Source organism: Capra hircus, chromosome 7 (genome assembly GCF_001704415.2).
Source record: "Capra hircus breed San Clemente chromosome 7, ASM170441v1, whole genome shotgun sequence".
Classification (NCBI taxonomy): domain Eukaryota; kingdom Metazoa; phylum Chordata; class Mammalia; order Artiodactyla; family Bovidae; genus Capra; species Capra hircus.
The window spans coordinates 43,005,684-43,022,679 of record NC_030814.1 but is presented as its reverse complement, the minus strand read 5'-3'; the positions used below and the strand labels follow the sequence as shown (position 1 = coordinate 43,022,679).

The 16,996-nt window shown below is 39.4% G+C and overlaps 1 protein-coding gene across 3 annotated transcripts in view; it reads left to right on the top strand.

Annotated features, from left to right (window-relative positions):
• Positions 1-16,996, top strand: part of SGCD (sarcoglycan delta) — a 1,076,456-nt gene that overhangs the window by 464,301 nt on the left and 595,159 nt on the right. The gene's annotated exons all lie outside the window — the stretch shown is intronic.

Below are 16,996 nucleotides of genomic sequence, written 5' to 3'. Positions count from 1 at the left end.
TGCCATTTTAGTATACTACCTTACTGTCCAATGAACAATTTATATAGTCGTAATGATCTCTTTTCGAACTTTAGGATCTGCCTATAAAGCAAGCACACCAGCAAGTTAACCAAATGTTATAAACCTTGACAATGAAAGTAAGGGCAAGGTTGACAGCCAATGTTATGTTTAGAGTCAAAGCTGAAATAAAGGTGACTTCATGAATATCTTTAACAAAATGGAAAGGTAAGATTTTCCCACGTTAGATGTTTTTACTTAAATTAATTTATTTTTCAAAATCAATTTATTTTACCTGGAGGCTAATTACTTTACAGTATTGTGGTGGTTTTTGCCATACGTTGACATGAATCACCCACAGGTATACATGTGTCCCGCATCCCGAACCCCACTCCCACCTCCCTCCCCATCGCATCCCTCTGGGTTGTTGCAGTGCACCAGCTTTGAGTGCCCTGTTTCATGCACCAAACTTGGACTGGTCATCTATTTCACATTTGGTAATATACATGTTTCAGTGCTGTTTCTTCATATTATCCCACCCTCTCCTTCTCCACAGGATCCAAAAGTGTGTTCTTTATATCTGTGTCTCTTTTGCTGTCTCACAGATAGGATTGTTGTTAGCATCTTTCTAAATTCCATGTGTATGCGTTTATATAGTGTATTGCTGTTTTTCTGTCTGACTTAGTTCAGTCTAATAGGCTCCAGTTTCATCCACCTCAGATGCGTTCTTTGTAATATCTGAGCAATACTCCATTGTGTATATGTATCACAACTTTCTTATTCATTTGTCTGCCAATGGACATCTAGGTTGCTTCCATGTCCTAGCTACTGTAAACAATGCTGCGATGAACACTGGGGTGCACGTCTCTTTCAGTTCTGTTTTCCTCGGTGTGTATGCCCAGCAGTGGGATTGCTGGGTCATATGGCAGTTCTGTTTCCAGTTTTTTAAGGAATCTCCACACTGTTCTCCATAGTGGCTGTACTAGTTCGCATTCCCACCAACACTGCAAGGAGCGTTCCCTTTTCTCCACACCCTCTCCAGCATTTATTGTTTGTACAATTTTTGATAGCAGCCATTCTGAGCAGTGTGAGATGGTACCTCATTGTGGTTCTATTTGCATTTCTCTGATAATGAGTGATGTTGAGCATCTTTTCATGTGTCTGTTCTCTATCTGTATGTCTTCTTCAGAGAAATATCTGTTTAGTTCTTTGGCCCATTTTTTGATTGGGTCATTTTTTTGTTTCTGGTATTGAGCTGCATGAACTTCTTGTATATTTTTGAGATTAATTCTTTATCATTTGCTTTGTTTGCTGTTAATTTCTCCCGTTCTGAAGGCCATCTTTTCACCTTGCTTATAGTTTCCTTCATTATGCAAAAGCTTTTGCTTTAGGTTCCAGTTGTTTATTTTTGGTTTATTTCCGTTACTCTGGGAGGTGGGTCATAGAGAATCGTTCTGTGATTTGTCAGAGAGTGTTCTGCCAATGTTTCCCTCTAGGAGTTATATAGTTTTTGGTCCTACACTTAGATCTTTAATCCATTTTGAGTTTATTTTTGTGTATGTTGTTAGAAAGTGTTCTAGTTTCATTCTTTTACAGATGGTTGACCAGTTTTCCCAGAACCACTTGTTAAAGAGATTGTCTTTTCTCCATTGTGTATTTCTGCCTCCTTTGTCAAAGATAAGGTGTCCATAGGGACGTAGATTTATCTCTGGACTGTCTATTTTGTTTCATTAATCTATATTTCTGTCTTTGTGCCAGCACTATACTGTCTTGATGACTGTAGCTTTGTAGTATAGTCTGAAGTCAGGCAGGACTATTCCTGCAGTTCCATTCTTCTTTCTCAAGATTGCTTTGGCTGTTCAAGCCTTTTTTAAATTTCTGTACAAATTGTGGAATTATTTGTTCTAGTTCTGTGAAAAATACCGTTGGTAGCTTGATAGGGATTGCATTGAATCTATAGATTGCTTTGGGTAGTATACACATTTTCACTATATTGTGTCTTCCAATCTGAGAACATGCTATATATATTTATCTATTTGTGTCATCTTTGATTTCTTTCATCAGTGTTTCGTAGTTTTCTATATATAGGTCTTTTGTTTTTTGAGGTAAATTTATTCTATTTTATTCTTTGTGTCACAATGGTGAATGGGATTATTTCCTTAATTTTTCTTTCTGTTTTCTCATTGTTAGTGTATATTAATGCAAGGGATTTCTGTGTGAATTTTATATCCTGCAACTTTACTATATTCATTGATTAGCCCTAGTAATTTTCTGGTGGTGTCTTTGAGCCTTTCTATGTAGAGGATCATGTCAACTGCAAACAGTCAGAGTTTTGCTTCTTTTCCAATCAGGATTCCTTTATTTCTTTTTCTTCTCCGATAGCTGTGGCTAAAACTTCCAAAACTATGTTGAATAGTAGTGGTGAGAGTGAGCATCCTTGTCTTGTTCCTGACTTTAGGGTACATGCATTCAATATTTGCCATTGATGATAATGTTTACTGTGGGTTTATCATGTATGCCTTTTATTATGTTGATATATATTCCTTCTATGCCTGCTTTTGGGAGAGTTTTTACCATAAATTGGTGCGTTGAATTTTGTCAAAGGCTTTCTCTGCATCTATTGAGATAATCATATGGTTTTTATCTTTTAATTTGTTAGTGTGGTGTATCACATTGATTGATTTGTGATTACTGAAGAATCCTTGCATCCCTGGGATAAAGCCCACTTGGTCATGATGTATGGTCTTTTTAATATGTTGTTGGATTCTGTTTGCTAGAATTTTGTTGAGAATTTTTGTATCTATGTTCATCAGTGATATTGGCCTGTAGTTTTCTTTACTGATGGCATCTTTGTCTAGTTTTGGTGTTAGGGTGATGCTGGCCTCATAGAATGAGTATAGGAGTTTACCTTCCTCTGCAATTTTCTGGAAGAGTCTGAGTAGGATAAGTGTTTGCTCTTCTCTAGATTTTTGGTATAATTCACCTGTGAAGGCTTCTGATCCTGGGCTTTTGTTTGTTGGAAGATTTTTGATTACAGTTTTGATTTCTGTGCTTGTGATGGGTCTGTTAAGATTTTCTATTTCTTCCTGGTTCAGTTTTGGAAAGTTGTACTTTTCTAAGAATTTGTCCATTTCTTCCAAGTTGTCCATTTTATTGGTATATAGTTGCTGATAGTAGTCTCTTATGATTCTTTGTATTTCTGTGTTGTCTGTTGTGATTTCTCCATTTTCATTTCTAATTTTGTTGATTTGATTCTTCTCCCTTTTTTTCATGATGAGTCTGGCTAATGGTTTGTCTGTTTTATTTATCTTCTCAAAGAACCAGCTTTTAGTTTTGTTGATTTTTGTTGTAGTCTCTTTTGTTTATTTTTCATTTATTTCTGCTCTAATTTTTATGATTTCTTTTCTTCTACTAACCCTGGGGTTCTTCATTTCTTCTTTTTCTAGTTGATTTAGATGTAAAGTTAGGTTATTTTTTGGATTTTTCTCTTATTTCTTGAGGTAAGCTTGTATTGCTATGAACCTCACCCTTCTCATTGCTTTTACTGTATCCCATAGGTTTTGGGTACTGTGTTTTCATTTTCTTGTGTTTATTCATTTTTTTATTTCTTCTGTGATTTGTTGGTTATTCAGAAGCTTGCTGTTTAGCCTCCATATATTTGTATTTGTAATAGTTTTTATTTTTTTCCTGTAGTTGGCATCTAATCTTATTGCATTGTGATCAGAAAAGATACTTTAAATGATTTCTTTTTTTTTTTTTTGAATTTACCAAAGCTAGATTTATGGCTCAGGATGTGATCTATCCTGGAGAATGTTCCATGTGCACTTGAGAAAAGGTGAAATTCATTGTTTTGGGGTGAAATATTCTATAGATATCAATTAGGTCTAACTGGTCCATTGTATCATTTAAAGCCTGTGTTTCTTTGCTAATTTTCTGTTTGTTTCATCTATCCATAGGTGTGAGTGGGCTATTAAATTCTCCCACTATTATTGTGTTACTGTTATTTTCTCCTTTCTTACTTGTTAGCATTTGCCTTACATATTGAGGTGCTCCTATCTTGGGCACATACATATTTATAATTGTTATATCCTCTTCTTGGATTGTCCTTTGATCATTATATACTGTCATTCTTTGTCTCTTTTCATGGCCTTTATTTCAAAGTCTATTTTATATGAGTATTGCTACTCATGCTTTCTTTTGGTCTCCATTTGCATGAAATATCTTTTTCCAGCACTTCACTTTCAGTCTGTATGTGTCCCTTAGTTTGATGTGAGTCTCTTTTAGACAGCATATATAGAGGTCTTGCTTTTGTATCCATTCAACCAGTCTTTGTCTTTTGGTTGGGGCATACAACCCATTTACATTTAAGGTAATTATTGATAAGTAGGATCTTGTTGCCATTTACTTTGCTGTTTTGGATTTATAGTATTAGTTTATAAACCTCTTCTGTGTTTCCTGTCTAGAGAAGATCCTTTAGCATTTGTTGAAGAGCTGGTTTTGAGGTGCTGAATTCTTTCAGCTTCTGCTTGTCTGTAAAGCTTTTGATTTCTCCTTCATAGTTGAATGCCATCCTTGCTGGGAACAGTAATCTGGGCTATAGGTTTTTCTCTTTCATCACTTTAAGTATGTCCTGCCATTCCCTTCTGGCCTGAATAGTTTATATTGAAAGATCAGCTGATATCCTTCTGGGGATCCTCTTGTGTGTTATCTGTTGTTTTTCCCTTGCTGCATTTAATATTTGCTCTTTGTGTTTGATCTTCATGTGAAGAAGTTTGATTAATATGTGTCCTAGGGTGTTTTGCCTTGGGTTTATCCTGTTGGGACTCTCTGGGTTTCTTGGACTTGGGTGGCTACTTCCTTCCCCATTTTAGGGAAGTTTTCAACTGTTACGTACTCAAGAATTTTCTTGTGGCCTTTCTTTTTGTCTTCTTCCTCTGGAACTCCTATGATTTGAATGTTGGGATGTTTAACATTGTCCCAGAGGTCTCTGTGGTTGTCCTCATTTCTTTTAATTCTTTTTTCTTTTTTCCTTTCTGCTTCATTTATTCCCACCATTCTGTCTCCCACCTCACTTATCCTCTCTTCTGCCTCAGTTATTCTACTGTTTGTTCCCTCCAGAGTGCTTTGGATCTCAGTTATTGCATTATTCATTATTGACTGACTCTTCTTTATTTCTTCTTTGTCCTTGTGAAACATTTCTTTCATCTTCTCAATCCTTGTCTCTAGTCTATTTAGCTGCAACTCCATTGTGTTTTCAAGATTTTGGATCATCTTTACTATCATTATTCTGAATTCTTTTTTTCAGGTATACTCCCTATCTCCTCTTTTGTTTGGTTTGGTGGAAATTTATCATGTTCCTTTACCTGCTGAATATTTCTCTGCCTTTTCATTTTGTTTAGATTGCTGTGTTTGGGGTGCCCTTTCTGTGTTTGGGTTGCCTCTTTATTGTGGAGCCTGCTTCCTATGGGTGGGGTTGGACTATTGGTTTTTCAAGGTTTCCTGGTCAGGGGAACTTGTGTTTGTGTTCTGGGAGGTGGAAATGAATCTCTTTTCTCTGAAGTGCAACAAAGTGTCCAGTAGTGAGTTTTGGGGTGTCTATGGATTTGGCATGGATTTGGGAAGTCTGTCTTTTAATTTTCAGGGCTGTGTTTCTGCTTTGCTGGAAAGTTATTGTGGTGTGTCTTGCTCTGGAACTTGTTGGCTCTTGTGTGGAGCTTGGTTTCAGTGTAAGAATAGAGACTTTGGGTGAGCTCTTGTCTATCAATGTTCCCTGGAGTCAGGAGTTCTCTGATGTTGTCAAGTTTTGGACTTAAGCCTTCTGCCTCTGCCTTTCAGTCTTATATTTACAGTAGCCTCAAGACTTCTCCATCCATACAGGACAGATGATAAAGCATCTAGGTTAATGGTGAAACAATTCTCCACATTGAGGGACACCGAAAGAGGTTCTCAGAGTTATATGGAGAAGAAAAGAGGGAGGAGGGAGATAGAGGTGATGAGGAGGAGAAGAGGGGGAGTCCAAAGGGAGAGACCAGTCTAGCCAGTAAGCAGTTCCCTAAGTGTTCTCCACAGCCTGGAATACCCAGAGAGATTCACAGAGTTAAATGGAGAAAAGAAGAGGGAGGGTGGAGATAGAAGTGACCTGGAGGAGAAAAGGGAGAGTCAAAAGGAGAGAGCAATCAAGCCAGTAATCACAACCCTAAGTGAAAATGGATACTGAAGATTAGATTATTAAAGGGACAAAATTGATAACAAATACCAAAAAGCAAAGATTAAAAATCTAGAGTAGAGGTTAGATTCTCAAAAATACAATATTAAAAATACAAAGCAAAATCACAAAAATTATACAAAATATATCTATGATATTTGCTTTAAAAATAGGGTCTTTTTTTGCAAAGTAATAGGAGGTTATAAAAATGAAAATTAAAGGAGTAATATAGAACTTCAATTTGAAAAAAAAGATCAAAAAGTAATAATAAATAGTATATCCAGGAATTTCTCTGGCACTGTTGTGGGCAGTATGGGGTCAGTTCAATTTCAGATAGTTCTTGTTGCTGTCTGTTCTTGTTTTCAAAGTCTATAGGCCCCGTCCAATGCTTAATCAATGTTAACGACAGGGTTTTAATCTGATGTACCTGTCAGTTCCAGAGCGGTTTCCTCTTCTTTGTTTATTTTGGCTTCCTCTGTTTGCAAGTCTCTTCAATGTCTAATTTCCACCCTAACACAAGGGGGCAAAGGTGATCACTTATTTAGGCTCACTTGTTCAGTTGTGTTGTGGGAGGGAGGGACACTACAAACAAACATTGTTGACGTGTGGGAATGCTCGCAGTGTATGGACCATACTGGGTTTGCCCCAGCTCAAGGTGGTGTGTGCTTCCTGGGTCTACACTGCTTAGGCTCCAGGGTGTTTTGCAGGGGCAGTGTCCAAAGCAGGCCCTGCATTTTGTACACTTCCAAGGCCTAAGCCGCTCAGGTTCTTGGGTACTCTGCAAGGGCACAGACTTGGTTGGGCCTGTGTTTTGTGCCCTTCCCAGGTCCAAGCAGCTTAAGCGACCAGGTGCTTGGTGAGTGTACTGTCCCAGGTGGGCCCTGTATCTTAATCACCTCCCTGGTTCTGGCCACTCGGTATCCTTGGTACACCATGAGAACACTGTCTCAGGTATGCTGTGTGTCTCCTCTGGGGAGATGATCTCAGGCTGCAACCCTCTTGGCAGATATCAACTGTCCAGCATCCCAGGAAGATCGGTTAGCAACTTGGAGCCTGTTCAAAGTTTGGTGGAGGATGCCAGTCTCTGTGACTGAGATTGCAGCAGCCCCTTGCCTTCCAGCTCTGGCTGTCACCCACCTGCCTCTCTGCCTCTTGGAGGGGGAGGGGCCTGCATGCAGCAGGCTAGCTCTCCTTTGGTATTCGCTCAATTCTTTGTTCTGTGAGCAGGCCAGGCTGCGCCTTAGAGCCTTCCACAGGAAAGTTCTGTTTTGTTTTGCCTTTGTTCTCTCTAGCGGTCCCGCAGTTTGGGTTGCTATCTCACTTTAGCTCCCTCAGATTGTCCTCCAGCATTCGCTCCTTACCCTAAGCACCTATCATGCAACCTTCACCTCCCTGTCCAGTCCCTGCCTGCTGGTGGCGGACATGAGCATCTGGGCTACTTCTCCGCTGGCAGTCGTAGTTAGGTGCGTAGTCTGTGTGTTTTTTTGTTTTTTTCTCCTGGTTATGTTGCCCTCCAAGATTGCAAAACTCCCCACAGGCCCGCCTGTGAGAAGGTTTCTTACTATGTGGAAATTGCTCCTCCTTCACAACTCCCTCCATAGGACGGGTCTCAGTCCCTAACTCTTGTGTCTCTCTTTTTGTCTTTTATATTTTGTCCTGCCTCCTTTTGAAGAGAATGGGCTGCCTTTCTGGGTGCCTGGTGTCTTCTGCCAGCATTCAGAAATTGTTTTGTGGAAGTTGCTCAACATTCAGATGATCTTTTGATGATTTTAGGGGAGAAAGTGGTCTCTCTGTCCTATTCCTCCACTATCTTGGGACCACCCCTCCAAATTTTACTTAAATTTATGAATATGACCATAGAAGAATAAAATTAAGTTGGGAGAAGGAAAAGTAAGCAAAATGCTTGCATTTCATAGAGTTAACAGATAGTATCCTAAAAGGTTGAACTATGAGAGGGATACAAGCCTCAAGAGGAGAGTTACTGAGAATTAACCACAGAGGCCATGAAGTATGGTGGATGGCTTCTGGCAGCCCAGATGGAAAGAGTGGAAAAGTGAACTATTGAGTTTCAGGATTATTTTGTTTTTTTGCTCTGTACTTGTGTTTTTCTGGGGGAAAAAAAAATTTAAAAGAAGCGTAGGAAACTATACTCAATATCCTGTAATAGCCTATAAGGAAAAAGAATCTGTAAAAGAAAATGTGTGTGTGTGTGTGTGTGTGTGTGTGTGTGTGCATGCGTTATACACCTGAAACTAATGATATTATAAATCAACTATATTTCAACTGAAAAAAAAAAAATCCACCCTGGCCTCCAGAGAGATCACTTCTGATCCTTACAGACTCATTTTGTCTATAAGTATTGACAAAAATACTCTTCAAAAACTGTAAGCATGATCCTTATTCAAATACGTAATGAATGTATGTCAGAGGTTTCATTGAGCTCATTAATGAATGAGAATAAAAGCTAGAAAAGCTAGGTCAATAAGTATTTAAAGAAAGAGTGTCTGTGTAGTGCACCATGAAAGGAGTTGGGAATGAATTTGAATTTGAGACAAAGGGATTCATCCTACGGAGAAATCAAATTGTAATCTTCAAAGTATCTTTCCTCCAGGTTATAACTCTGAATGTTAACAAGTAGATTCTCAAAGTCTGAGCTCTAGTGAGCTATAAAAATAGTGAAGGCAAACACTGGCCGATTCCCCTAGAGTGTTAAATAATCCTTGGGTGAGCTTGTTCAACAAGGTCCACGTTTAACTTTTGAAAGGGTACCTTTTAGTCTCTAGATTGCCAAGTTTTAGGTAACTTCTGTTTATTAAAAATCCCAAATATTACCTCATGAAAGTTTCCCTGACCTCACCATCTAATTTTTCTCTCCCCTTGTCTGTGTGTCCACAACATACTCTGTCATAGCGATACCAACATTATGTCTGTGGTTCCTTGATTTCTTCCATCCTCCAGCAGAAAGCAAGCTTTCTCTACACTGACCTTTTTCATAGAAAATTTTCGAGCTATTTGTTGGATTAATGATGTAACTCTGAAACGTTATTGGCTTCAAAAATGGTATAGACCTAACAGAAGCAGAAGATATTAAGAAGAGGTGGCAAGAATACACAGAAGAACTATACAAAGATGATCTTCATGACCCAGATAACCACAATGATGTGATCACTCACCTAGAGCCGAACATCCTGGAATGCAAAGTCAAGTGGGCCTTAGGAAGCATCACGACAAACAAAGCTGGTGGAGGTGATGGAATTCCAAGTGAGCTATTACAAATCCTAAAAGATGATGCTGTGAAAGTATTACGCTCAGTATTCCAGCAAATATGGAAAACATAGCAGTGGCTACAGGACTGGAAAAGGTCAGTTTTGCTTCTAATCCCGAAGAAAGGCAATGCCAAAGAATGTTCAAACTACTGCACAAATGGCAGTCATCGCACATGCTAGCAAAGTAATGCTCAAAATTCTTCAAGCCAGGTTTCAATAGTACATGAACTGTGAACTTCCAGATGCTCCAACTGGATTTAGAAAATGCAGAGGAACCAGAGATAAAAATTGCCAACATCCACTGGATTATGGAAAAGCAAGAGAATTCCAGAAAAACACCTTTTTCTGCTTTATAGACTATGCCAAAGCCTTTGACTGTGTGGATTACCACAAACTGTGGAAAATTTTAAAGGGACGAAAATACCAGAGTCCACCTCACCTGCCTCCTGAGAAATCAGTATGCAGGTCAAGAAGCAACAGTTAGAACTGCACATGAAACAACAGACTGGTTCCATATCAGGAAAGGAGTACTTCAAGGCTGTATATCATCAACCTGCTTATTTAACTTATATGCAGAGTACATCATGAGAAATGCTGGGGTGGGTGCAGCACAAGCTGGAATCAAGATTGCCGGGAGAAATATCAATAACTTCAGATACGCAGATGACACCACCCTTATGGCAGAAAGCAAAGAAGAACTAAAGAGCATCTTGATGTAAGTGAAAGAAGCAAGTGAAAAAGTTGGCTTGAAACTCAACATTCAGCAAACTAAGATCAGAGCATCTGGTCCCATCACTTCATGGGAAATAAATGGGGAAAGAGTGGAAACAGTGGCTGACTATTCTTTTGGATTCAAAATAACTGTAGATAGTGACTGCAGCTGTGAAACTGAAAGATGCTTGCCCCCTGTAAGAAAAGTTATGACCAAACTAGACAGCATATTAAAAAGCAGAGACATCACTTTGGCAACAAAGGCCTATCTAGTCAGAGCTATGGTTTTTCCAGTAGTCATGTATGGATGTGAGAGTTTGACTATAAAGAAAGCTGAGTGCCAAAGAATTGTGCTTTTGAATTGTGGTGTTGGAGAAGACTTGACAGACCATTGGATTGCAAGATCCAACCTGTCAACCCTAAAGTAAATCAGTCCTGAACATACATTGGAAGATCTGACGCTGAAGCTGAAACTCCAGCACTTTTGGCCACCTGATGTGAAGAGCTGACTCATTGGAAAAGACCCTGGTGCTGGGAAAGATTGAGGCAGGAGGAGGAGGGGACGACAGAGGATGAGATGGTTGGATGGCATCACAGACTCAATGGACATGAGTTTGAATAAGCTCTGGGAGTTGGTGATGGACAGGGAAGCCTGGCATGCTGCAGTCATGGGGTTGCAAAGAGTCGGACACCACTGAACAACTGAGCTGAACTGATCTTTATAATGCAGTGAAAAGAAATCAGAAATAAGAACACAGAAGAGGAATGATCAGTAAATGATGAGCTAGAAAGTCTCCTACAGAATCTGTTGATGTGGCAATTTATAAGTTGTCTCAGTAAATAGCCAGGAGAAATTCTCCTGTCTTTTACTGTAGTTATATTCATATCTTAGAGGAAGTAGAATTCACACAGAAGTACTGCCAGGCTAAATGACTTATTGTAGCCCCACCTCATGCATAGATCTTTGTAAAGCTTTTTGTCTTAATACCAAATAAACTCTTCTCCTGTTTATTTCATACTTGGGGCTAAGGAATAGGGCCACTTTCACTTTCTTAAAACCCATAATCGTATTTTTTTTCCCTGCTGTTAGCAATGATCCCTCTCCAAACACAACCTATGAAAACATTGTACTTGGAAACAGGAATGACTTTTGACTTGTCTTGTCTCAAAGAATACTTAGAGCTGCTGCTGCTGCTGCTGCTGCTGCTAAGTCGCTTCAGTCGTGTCTGACTCTGTGCGACCCCATAGATGGCAGCCCACCAGGCTCCTCTGTCCATGGGATTTTCCAGGCAAGAGTACTGGATTGGGGTGCCATTGCCTTCTCCATAGAGCTTCTAGTCAGCCTCAAGAGTCTAAAAAGTTCGGTCCAATCAAAAGAAGAAGCTGAATACTCCTAGCAGCTGTTTAGCATTATATATTTATATGTCTTAGTGGTATACATTGTCCTCTCCCCCCCAACCTCCCCCCGCTCAACTAAGGGTCTTTATTTGAAGTAGATTAAATTGACTCCTGTTGATATAACTGAACCATGGTCTTTTGAGTTAAACTTAGCTTATATTCTGATAAACACACTGAATTATGTTTTGGATGGTACTCTGCAGGTGCTTTGTGCATCATCCTGGAATCAAGCTTTTCAGCTTATCTTGGGATGTCAGAGGTAGGCATGGTTTCTTGACTCTCCCTTCCCAGTCTCAGGCAGTCCAGGGAATGACCTACTCACCAGTTTCATCTTGGAGCACAGGCCCTTTAACTCTTCCTCATATTGGGTTTGATGACTAGATGGCTCTCCAGTGAAGGTCAAATACTACAGATTCTAAAGGGGCTGAGAAGGGGCCAGAACTAAGGTGACGTGGCTAATTAGAGCTCTTGAGAAGTGGGAGGGGCCAGGCTCTCCTGAAGGAGGCTAGTGCTACTCAGCTCCAGCTGGTTGTTGAGGATATTTAAGTGAGCCTGTAGTGTCCAAGGTTGTCTTTCATGAGGTGCTGGAAATGCAGATTTGTATATGCAGTTGCTTAATTATCAGCATGGCCTGTGGACTAAATGAGATGTATTGGCAGGTGCCATTCACTTGGGAGCCAGCTGACCACCCAAGACTAGACGTTGAGAACAAGGACCTCTTTAGCTTCCTAATTGCCCTCCAACTAATTATCCCTGTTTTCTTGTCTGTTCTCCATTCTGCAGCTAGATGGATCTTCTTTAAAATGCATACCAAATTGCATCTTTCCTCTGTCTCAACCCTGCACTTCCTGTTAGATTTAAAAAGGCCAAGGCTTTAGTTTATGAGGCTCTTTCTAGTCTTCAGGTCTACTCCCCTGTCACCACACTTTACCTCATTCTTTCTGTCCCCTCTTTCTGTGACTCCTTTTGTTTCCTCTAAACCTGTATACCAGCAACTCTAGACTTTGCCAGTACCAGCCCACCCTACAGATGTTTCTCCACCCTGCTGCCCATGTCCTTGGTCTTCATTTGGGGAGGTTTTATACACCTTTCAAGGCCCAACTTTGCAATAAGAAACCTTTGTTAACCTCTTCTGCTGGGCTGATTCATCCTTTTCATATGTAGACAATGTGCCCTGACCCTCTATGTCATAATCATCAAACACTAGATTATGCTCATAATATCTTACTGGACTATAATTTCCCTTAATTGACAGGATAATTTTTGTCTCGTTTGATAGTTTCTCATCAGTACCTAATACATTGTCATGCACGTAGGTAGTTCAGACCTTAATAAATAGGCATTGATTTGGCATTGAATTGACACTGCTTGTGGCAAACATGACATATTGTGAGGATATTAGATTTCATAAGAGGGAGACTGTGGCTTCCTCATGGTAGTGTTTGGACTGGTGTTTTCTTTGTTTTGAGTCTTTCTGTTAAAATCTCTGATTTTGAAAGAGAAGGCAGTTGCATGCAGAAATTTTGCTTATTTTCATAATGAACTTGTTTTGCTTTTTGAATGATGGGTCATCAATTGTCCTCTATTGTCCTGAAAGACTCTGACTGATCTTTAAATTTCCTTCATGACAATGAAGAGATGGAAGGACTCTCATAAACTCTAATACATAGTCTAATTTCATGTAGCCCTAGTGGTTGAAATCTTTAGTATTTCAAGGGCTCTTAACATAACTGGGATAGAAAAATATGTTGGTTTCAATAGGTAAACATATTGTGGAAAGAAAAATATTGAACATGTCATTACTCTGCATTTAAACTAAGAACAGAGAAGAACATAAACAGTTCAGTTATACAGTAATATAAATCTGGGTACATAAAGGGCAGCCAATGGGGACAGGTGATAAATGGAAAGAAGGAGGGACAGAGAGAGGTTGAGGAATAGATAGGAGAAATTCTTGCTTTCTTTTTTCTCTTCCCGCCAATGAGTGACTCAGAAGATGAAAGGGCTAAAGCCCTGACAGTTTCAGATGTAGTTTGCTGAGAACATCAAGGGATGGAGAGGTGAGCTAAAGAGGACTAGCCTTATTGCATGTGCTAGTTCCTTTGCATAAGTCATTGTGTATGTGAATCATTTCAGTCACATATCAGAACAAGAGTCATTGCCCATGTGTAGCCATCCAACACTTGAAGTGTATGTGAGAAGTCCAAACTGAGATGCACTGTGAGTGGAAAATACACAGAAGATTTTTAAGACTTTGTTAAAAAAAGGAATGTAAAATATCTCTAATAATTTTAATAAATTTATTGAGATAATTCACACACTGTGCAATTCACCTATTTCTAATACATGAAATATTGATTACATCTAGAAATTGTAATAATTTGGAGGTTAAAATATGTTATTAATGTGACTTTCACATTTTTCATCTGACTGTTTGAAAATTTTAAATGGGTGTCTTTCACTATAGTATTTCTGTTGGAAGGCACTGCCTTAGATTGTGGCTTGTGTGGATACACAGTCAAAATGCCTTTTGCTCAGTTAATATATGTGCTTTCAAAATTAGAAATGTTATGGGCCTCCTTCTCCTCTTTTACTATTCACCAAAAATATATTAGAAGCTATGTTTCTCTCTGAGATAGTTAGAAAATGATCTAGGTGGGGTTTGATTAGCAAATGTAGAGGAAGGAAATTGGTAAAATCTCCACTTTTCAAATATGTTAAGCCTCACTTGGTGTAAACATAACTCAACATGTATTCATATCAGTTCATTTTCCCCAGAGAATCTGCTAGATTGTCCTCTTCAACCCGGCTGGAGCACAACTTTCTGTTCATTCTGTGAACCAAAATGTTTCACACTTGCCACAAAGTCTTATGTAAATAACCTTGGCAAAGAACTGTTACGGTGAAGTGAATCAAAAATTAATTTTTTTCTTTCTGCCAAAAGCAGGACTTCATTCAGTTCCCTTATTGACTCTTCATGGGAACCTAGGATGTAATGGCAATTTTTTCTTTAAATGTGGACATTGGTATATATAACTCTTTTCAAACTGTATTTACATTTCTATTACTATGTTCATGAAGGGAAGTAATTAGAAATCAAAGCTTTAAGAAAATAAATAAACATCACTGGCATTCTTTAAGACTGAATTTTCCTGAAATTCTGCTCCTTGTAGGATTGTATTTTTTACTTGCTTATACTTCATAGGCTCTTTTGTTGGTAGACCTGTGGGTGACCTTGACCTTGTCTTGGCTAACATATTCAAGGCCAAATCAAAGGAGAGGCATTTGTACATCCAAAGGATGCCAGGCTGCACCCAAGGCCATTTAATTCTGGGCTAAGTCCCCTGCAGCAGTATCTTTATAGTTCCTTGGAACAATTCCAGTGTGTGGCCAAGTTTGAAAACCACCGCGTTTAAGATGACCTAGCACAGCTGGTTCTTGGAAACCACTTTGAAAGCTGGGAAATACTTTTTACACGTGAAATATTATGAGAAGATTCCATAAAAGCTGTGCTGTTCTCTAAAACGAGGCTGATTCTGAAGCCCCCTACCCAGTCCGCTTCTTGGTTCCTGTCACTGAGTGGTCCCTGGGGGGCTTCCCTGAAACTACAGGGCTCCTTGGAAGAACTGATTGAAAACCACTGATCTAATCTGAAATCCTCACTTGACAGGCTCAAACCTGTTCTGTGACCTGCCCAAAGATATGTTTTTTCTTTCCCTCCCTTCATTGTCCCTCTTCCACCTCCACCCTCAATTTCTTTCCTCCCAGGGATGATTGCAGCTAGCTAAGGAGCTGAAATAAAATAAAACTCTGTCTTGGATTGCGACAGTGACCATACCTCTCACTTCTCTCCCTCTTCACGTTAGACCTCAGAGCCCATGGAGGCAGGGAGGAAGCACCTTAGAACTCCCTAAGCACCAAGTATTGTTGGTGGACTAAATAAATAATGTCTGACAAATATATATACTCTTATTTTTCATATGCATGCAGATGCCACTGTGATTAATGGAAAATAAATCCATTCAAAGTGATAATGTGTGCCTACTAGCTTTGTGTCATTATGCATTTTATCAATCAATAATTGCAATATTAATAACCCTTACTGAACATTTACTATGTGCCAGATGCTGCATTTAGTGCTTTATGTGAGTAGGTATTTTATTCAAGCATGATAAGAACCCTCAGAGGTAAGAATTGCTAATTACCTCCATTGTGAAACAAAGAGGCAGAAGGGTGAACTAACCATCATTTTTACATAACTAAAGCCACCTGACTCTAAAACTTTGCACTTAAGCATTCAACACAGCTACTTCTCAGCAGATAATCAGAGAAGTATTTTTTTCAGCCATCTCTTTTTCTTTTTAAAGGGATCTTAGTATCAAGAGGGCCGAATAGCACTGTGCTCTAATATGCCCCTTCTTACATTGCTTCCTCATTTCTCCACAATCTCTGGATGTAGCTCAGGGGCTGCATAGCAACTGTCCACTGGGATGAGGCAGGGAGTGCTACTAAGAGAACCAGAGGTCACATTTGCACTTTAAGCATGTAGGAAAATCTATATCATCTGATTTTTGTGAAGCACACTGCTCTGAGGCCAGCCACCCCTCACATCATGCTTCTGCTTTGGTTAGAAACGTAACAAAGTATTTCTTTACTATTTAAAACACAATACCATATCAGGAGCAAAGTAGTAAATGACCATAGACATTAAACCTCAGTGTCCATGTAGGGAGTGATAGTCGGGAGTGGCCTGGAGTACACATGTTCCCTCAAAATGGGCAGCTAATAATTCAGCTCTAAAAGATTGTGTGTGGCCCCTTTTTCTTTGTTCTGGAGAATCTGGAAAATTGGATTTTTATGTAAAATAATTCAGTTTTCCAGTGTTGACTTAAGGGATATAAAAACTCTGAAGAGGCCAAACAAATGATATTTTTAATCTAGTTCCAGCTTTGGGCCTCCAGGTCACAATGTTTATTTTCAATGGGGAAGAAACAAAACCTGAAAAGTGAAAAGCAGGTTTAACCGGGAAATTTAGTGAGCAAGGCCTAGAACCAAAAGCACAGGGGTTTTGCTCCTGCATAATTTCCTCAACTTCTGGTCCGTCAGCTTCCTGGCTGCTCTGTGTCGTTGTCAACAGGCAGCTAAGTGGCTCTCCTCCCTCTATGTAGACTGACTCACACTGTCTTGCCAGTCACCAGGAAAATTGAGGTGGCAGCAGGCTTCCTGCCAAGGTTCAGTTTCTCATTAATGTTTACTTGATGAACACTTCAGCATGAGGAAAGTAGCAGCCTTGCTGCAGAGACAGCCCTTCTCTAAGAGGAAACAGAAAGTTGTGGATAAATGCTTTTTTGCTTCATGCGTGGGAAAGCCTTCCAAGGAGTTAACAAAAATTCAGTTGACCTGCCAAAATTCTACCAAG